The sequence below is a fragment of the Sylvia atricapilla genome, chromosome Z (assembly GCF_009819655.1).
Source record: "Sylvia atricapilla isolate bSylAtr1 chromosome Z, bSylAtr1.pri, whole genome shotgun sequence".
Lineage (NCBI taxonomy): Eukaryota > Metazoa > Chordata > Aves > Passeriformes > Sylviidae > Sylvia > Sylvia atricapilla.
Window position 1 is genome coordinate 50,295,792 of NC_089174.1, and position 7,223 is coordinate 50,303,014.

The window sequence follows — 7,223 nt, forward strand, 5'->3', positions numbered from 1 at the left end:
ATTGCTTAATTTGTTATATTAAATAGCTCCAAAGGAAACACAGCAGTGATACAACATTTGTGGGCTCCAGTTAAATCTTACTGGACCAAGCACGTCATAGCCACAATCTCATTTCCAAAAACTGTAACCTGCTCTTGTAAACTGTAATACTACTTTGTTTTCAATATCAGTAGGTTTGAACAATAAATTTCTTTTGACAGTCAGTTATATCTTAGTTAACCAAGAGTTTTGTGATTTAAAAAAAAACGTGCAATGAACTTCATTTAATTAGTTTTAAATTGTTTGTGATTTTAGCTGGTTTTGATTTAGATCTCTGTTGGCTGAATGTCAGTAGAAAATCCTGAGACACTGCCCCACTGTACTTGCAGAAAGGAACTCCATGGACCCATACCTCTTAGAGAACCTAATCCACAGTTGAAGAACAAAACTCAAAAAAGAATAATTTAATGGTTATCAATTAACTAGAGATTAATTAGATGTCATAGAACAAGAAAGATATCTTGAGAAAGTTAAGGAGTCAAAGGTGTACACATCCCAGAAAACTAGGCTAATACATTGCAGGTGCAGTAAGGGAGCCATTTCATAGCTGAGTACACCCCAGAAAACTTAATCAATAGTAACTGTCTTACTGGGCCAGGAAATTTAATAAAGAACTGTTTAGCTGGATAAAACTCGGGTTATCCATTAAACAAAGACAGATTAAATGTTCTGGAAGTAATTAAAAGAAACACATATACTATGATGCAATAAATTAGGCAAATTTTGGGAGTGTCTGTAAAAAATCCTGGATGTTATATTGTATATAAATGCCTGAAAATTGTTGTTTCTTTGAATACATTTCTGGCAAATAAATTCCCAATATGTTCCAAATTTTGACTCAGATTTGTTATTAGGAATGTTCATCAAACAGCTTTTTGCTGGTAGATTCAAAACTCGTTGTAGCACTTCTGTGTGTTTTCAGTATAAAGGGTTTCACAGACCATTACAGTCATTACAGTAAAGAGACTGCTATGATAACTGGAGAAAGAACAGTGATAAGAAGACTCCTTTAAAAATAAAGTGATGCATTTCTGCTTGATTTTTTTACAAAAGGACCATCAAAGCCTTTGTTAAAATTGAAGTCCAAGACAGCATTTGTTTTGATGTCCTTCAAATCCTCCTTACCCTGCGGTCAAGCCCATCAAGTTATCAAATAATAAAGACTATCAAGGAAAGAATAATGGATTGGGAAGTCTTGGCTTTTTGCACTAACAATATATATAACAAAGCAAAAAGCCCATCCATGTTCAGACAGTGCAGTTGCTGCAAATTGCAGCAGAGCTGAAAGGAAAGCACCTTCACACAGGTAATCATAGCTCAGTCCCCAAAATCAGCATGGGTAAGAAGATTCACAATTAGGGGAAAATGGAAGAGAAGAAGGAAGAAGTGAAAACTGGAATACTGTAATACATACTAGAAACTAGAAAAGAAGGTCAGGAACAAAAGAGACAGACAAGTCTGAGAAAATTGAAATAGTTTGACTGAAAGCTGATGAGCTAATGGTGATACCTGAAATGTGGGAATCATCATATTAAAGTAGAAAAGTAGTGAAGAGAGCATGAGTCAAATCAGAAAAGTTTTACTTTCTCAAGTAACCTCAGCTGTTATTCCTGACTAGTGTTATGGTTTCCTAGCCTGGACTTGCCCAAATCTAATCCTGAGGACAAAATCTTCTTAGAAATCTGTCAGTTGCATGAGTTCAATTCAAATTTTGGGTTAGCTTAACAATTCATCTTCCTGACAGTCACAATTTGCAGATGTGATTGTGCTAATTTTCCTTTTATCTCCATTTTGAAGCAGTTACACCTATGCTCACACCCATACTGGAGGAAAAGGGTATGATTAAAAGCTGAGTAAAGTATATCTCAGACATAGTTTGTAGATTGGTTCTAAGAAGAAATTCACCCATCATCACAACAGCCTAGTTATTTCAGTAATCATCATCTTATCTATTTTCTGCCCCTAGATCTAATTTATTAGTCTTCTGCAGCATTTCAAAGCAAAGTGCCAGGAACCAGCATAGGGAACATATCCTTAAAAAACCAACCAACCAACAAACACAGAAACCACAACCCCCTCCCCCCAAACTAACATAAAAGGACTTCTTGGGAAGTAGAGGCTGCCAAGGAAGTAATAATCCAGAGGCTACCTCAGGACTTCCCATACACATACAAGGATCACCAATTACTTGGGAGTGAATATGGCCTCAAATCCTACGTGCCTACAAGCTTTAGCAAAAATTACCTGTTCTTCCTCCCTGGCTTAGTTCTCACAATGCTTTTTCAATTGTATTTCTTTTTCCCTGTGGCAGGAACAAAGTAAAGGCAAACCATTCCCATGCTACTTTTGGCATACTGCAAATATCCAAGAAAGCATGACACTGCATTATGAAACAATAAAGCTCCAACTACACTTACGCAATACTATCAAATCTTGGAAGAAGGTCAAAGATTGGAGGTGACTAGTTGTCTAGGTGACTCCGCAGAATGACTGTACACTTTGTTACAAGGTTGCAACTCCAACAGAGGTTCAAAGGAGCAAGTTAACATGGGGAGGTGAAAAGGGCAGTCAACAAAATTATGGAAATACTGCATTCAGCTCTCAGAAACTGCACAGAAAGTAAGACCTTAGCCCTCTCTACAGCTATCTGAAAGGAAACTGTTGTCAGGTGGGGGCCAGTCTCCAAGTAACAAGTGACAGGATGAGAGGAAATGAGCTTACACTGAGCCAAAGGAGATTTACTATAGGTGCTATGAAAATATTCTTCACAGAAAGGACTGTAAAGCATTGGAACACGCTGTCCAGGGAACTAGTGGAATCACCATGCCTGGAAGTGTGGATAAGGAACATGAGGCCATGTGTACCTACATGGACAAACTACATTAATTTACTGCTGAACATGGTGGTGCTAGGTTGGACTTGATGATCTTAAAGGTCTTTTTCCAACTTTAGAAGTTCTATGGTTCCACGGGGCACAGCAGTTGATGAGGGCTGACAAAAAAAGCTGAAGCTTCTTCAAGGGCCAACTGTACTTCCCCAGCCACTGCACAGGACCCCAAACTTCCTTCAGGCACATTTTTTACTTCTGCCTTACTTAAATGCTAATATAGGACAAACACGTTGTAACATCAGTAAATGCAAAATTTCATCAAAACTGTAGAGACATCCTACAGCCCAGTTTCACTTCTTAGATTTGAAGCAACAGGCCTGTTACTGCCCCACAGAGAGAAATGTTTAATCTGCTTGATTTTACAGCTGCCAAAGAAAACTTTGAGTTTTTAAAAGCATAGATTTCTACAAAGGCTGAACACCCCCTTGCAGCGTACACATTTCTTGCTGCATAGTGTACTAAGTGAACCTGGAAGGGAAATGACAAACTTCAAGCTGGTGCTTTCAAGCACCAGCAATCTCTCTGAAGCCCACTGCTGGATTTCTGTAATATTACAAGGATAGTTTCATCACTGAACAAGTTCCTGCTTGTAACATGCACAACCAACTTCTCCCTCAAGATGGAAACTCACTGCTTCACCCTGCTTTGCATATACATATCTCTGATCTGGTATCTGTTACGTGTTATCTTGTAATATTAAGGAGATGGATAAATGAAAAATTAGAGGGACATGGGGAAAAAAAGAAAAAAGATGTCAACTAGAATCCAAGGAAACAAATTTTAAGAGTGGAAGAAAAGATCAGATTGCACACAGACACGTGAAGTTGTATCACTTTCAAAAGAAAAAGATTTTACAATCTCTTCAGGCAACCTGTTCGAATATCTGAACATGACATGGTTTGGCAGAAACCAGGAGGAAATCTCAGGACTCTCCATGTGCCATTGGAAAACACTATTTAGCAAATAACATTGATCATCTCTTACAGTGATGAGCTGAATACCATTCTCTTAATACTGTCTTGTTAAGCAGCTAAAGAAGGCAGCAGAAACAGTAACTTTTGTTTCTGGACACTGAACAAAGCCATTTCTCTGTTGGTTTTTCTTCATCATCTTGGTGATCCTACACTGGATTTGTTCATGTGTATCAGTGACCTTCTTCTACTAGGGAACTGAGAACTCTGGATGCAGCTGGAGCCAAGTTCAGGATATTGGGGAAAGATTCTGCCCTTCCAGGTCATGACTGTCTAGGTCTTTCATAAGGATATCAGAATTTACAGCTAGTAATGGGCTGCCAACTGGACTTTGTCCTGCAGTGGACAATCCTCCAATTTAGGGGGAGGAGACTCTTTGAGACTCTTAGACTTAGGAGACTCTTTGAGTCTCATAAGTTTGTTTCTGAGGTAGGGCTAGATGAACACTCACATTTACAAATCATAGGAAATATCTCAGTCAGGGCCCACTCCCATGACCAGTGTTGATTAGGAGCAAGAGGCAAATTTGTCAGGTGGCCATATGTCACTGCAGGACTTCTTTGTCATGACATTGCAACCCCTAGGATGGCATTTTTCACAGATGCAACCCTGCCACTAGACCTTCAGTTATAGTGGGAAACACTTTGCTACTCCAGTCCCCACCCTGCTGTTCACTCACTTGAAGGGTGTGGAAAGAGAGGTGGTTTGACATTGAAGACTGAGGCAAAAAAAGTCATTGAGCACCTCAGCCTTCTCATCCCTTGCTACCCGTTTGCCAGCCTGGGATTTCCTATGGCGGTATGTGCGTGTATGCTTTCTTTGACCTCTCCTGAGTCACGTACCTGTAGAAACCTGTGGGAAATGGATCTGTTGAGAATTCTCAAAGCCTAACAGAAGGCTCACATAGTATGTATGTGTATGCAAACATCCAGATAAGAAATGCTGACTTAGAAATGCCATGGAATAAGACAGACATTGTTGAGAGAGAAATGGAACTAGAAACAAGTTTCAAAGGATGGCCTTGCAAATAGGACTAGATACTTTGAAGAAATAGAACTATGAAAGGTGCACTGTAGTAGGACCCACGAGAGGTGATTTTAGATGATTGGCTCTAACGCATTAACAGCATTGTGTGGCAAAAGCTGATAGGCCAAGAAACACATTGTAATTAAGAAAGAGTTGGCTTCTGATTGTGATGGCATGAACTGTAACATCTGTACTTCCTCACCCTTCACATGAGAGTGAAAATTGAATAAAAGTTTTTAAAACACCTCTCAGTTGCCCCATCTCTCGGTCAGAAAAGGGTATAATCCAACAGAAACCCTTCTTGTTATTCATCGCACCCCTTGTCAAGTTCAGCTCCAGATGACCCCTGGCCTTCTTCAGCCCATGCCTACATAATCAGACTCTCTATACTCTTCCCAGATACCTGTCCCTGCTTCCACTGCCTCTGCATTTCCTTCTTGCCTTTTAGTTTGACCAGCAGTTCCCTACTCACCCTTCCTTGCCTTCCTTACCCAATTTCCTGTGACTGGGGATCACTAGCTTTTGTGTCGTATGGAAGGTGTCCTTAAAAGTATGCAGCTCTGTTCCATCCCTTGCCCAAAAGGGCAGTTTCCCAGAGGGTTCTACTGACTAGCTCATTGAACAGCTGGAAGCTTGCTTCCCTGAAGTTCACAAAAAAAGTTATTATAACAATAACGGAACCCCTCCTAGATAACCAGTTGCTAAAAATAGATTTTCCTTCCTCAAACCATGTGTTGTATTTACTCCAATGTGCTAACTGCATGTTAAGTAGTTACAACTGGATTTTTTTTCTTAAAATGAAGCACTCAAATTTAAGCCTTATAATGTGTCATAGCTGCTACAGACTTAAGAATGTATTTATTAATATTTAAGGTTTTTTTTTTCTTTACCATGTCATATGCAAATAGGGAACAAACCTGGTTTATAGAACAAACCTTAATAGGACAAAGCCTCTCATATCAGAATTGGTTCTGCTCTATTTCCATTTCCTTATTTCAGGCTGTGTTAGTCTGGATGGAAAAGGAGCAGCTGGAGCAGGCAAAGTAATAGCTCCCCAGCCACCAGCTCCATCAATCACACTTTGAGAACGACTTTATCCATTTGAAGGTGCCACCCTCAGTGTAGCCCAAGCAACCACTTTTAACAGGAACAAACCAGGAACCCTCCTGCAGACAAGAAACACTCAAGCACGTTTGCCACAGACGGTAGATTCAAAAACAGTTTGGGAACATTTTAATAAAGAGTGGGCTGTATAGTTATACAGTATTAATCTGATTCTAGTTCATACTTCAAAATAATTTTTCCCAGTACAGTTTCCAGATACAAGCGAGTGAACAGCAGATAAGGGACCATCAAGTGCTTCCGGCTGTAGTGGTGTCACACTAATTCCTTAAACAATTGCATCCAATGTAATTCCTAAAGCAAAGAAACATTTTTTCCTAATGTAATGTAGACCTGCAGTCCGGATTATCTGAGTAATCTGAATTATTTCAAATTACTGATATAACATCAAATTCAGTAAGTTTTACAGCAGTAACACTGTGCAGCTGACAGTACAAGACTGGAGCCCGCCTGCAAAGTCCTGGTCTTACTACACAGTACGACAAAAGCAGGCTCAGGAATGAGTAAATGCATCCAGCCAACTTCACTTTCCTGCTTTGACCACTGCATAGTCAAATCAACAGCTACTGTTCTTCCAGCAACACGTACTTACAGATTTTGAACAAGTTCTCCTAATTCTGCTTGAATGGAAGCACGGCTATGTAAATTACAGCAAAATACTTAGGCATAGATGATGCTTATCTGTTTTTCCTTTCTCTCTCTCTCTTTTTTTTTTTTTTTTTTTTTTTTTTTTTTTTTTGGGCGGGGGTGGGGATGGCATAGATGGAATGCATGTAGAAAGTATAGAAAGCACTTCCTTCATTTTAATAAAATTTCAAGCAGATACAAAGACACGTCCCGCCGCAGCTGGAGTTAACGCTCAAGCTCCTCAGCCCCGCTACAGAATCCCCGCTAAAGCCTTCCCGTCCGCCCTCATCTTCCCGGGGACCTCAGGCCCCCTGCCGCCCTCCCTCAGGGGGCCGGCACCCGCCATTTCGCGCGGCCGGAGGAGCCCTTTCCCAGCCATGCCTGCTCCGGGGCGTGCGCCGTCGCTGCCAGCCGCCTTTCCCCCGCGCCGCTCCCGTCCTCTCCCCGCAGGAGGCGGGCGCGGCCCTGCACCGCCCCTGTCCCGCCGGGAAGGGCGGGCCGGGCGGCGGCGCCATCAGGCGCCTCCCCTAACGGCCGAGCTGCTCGGC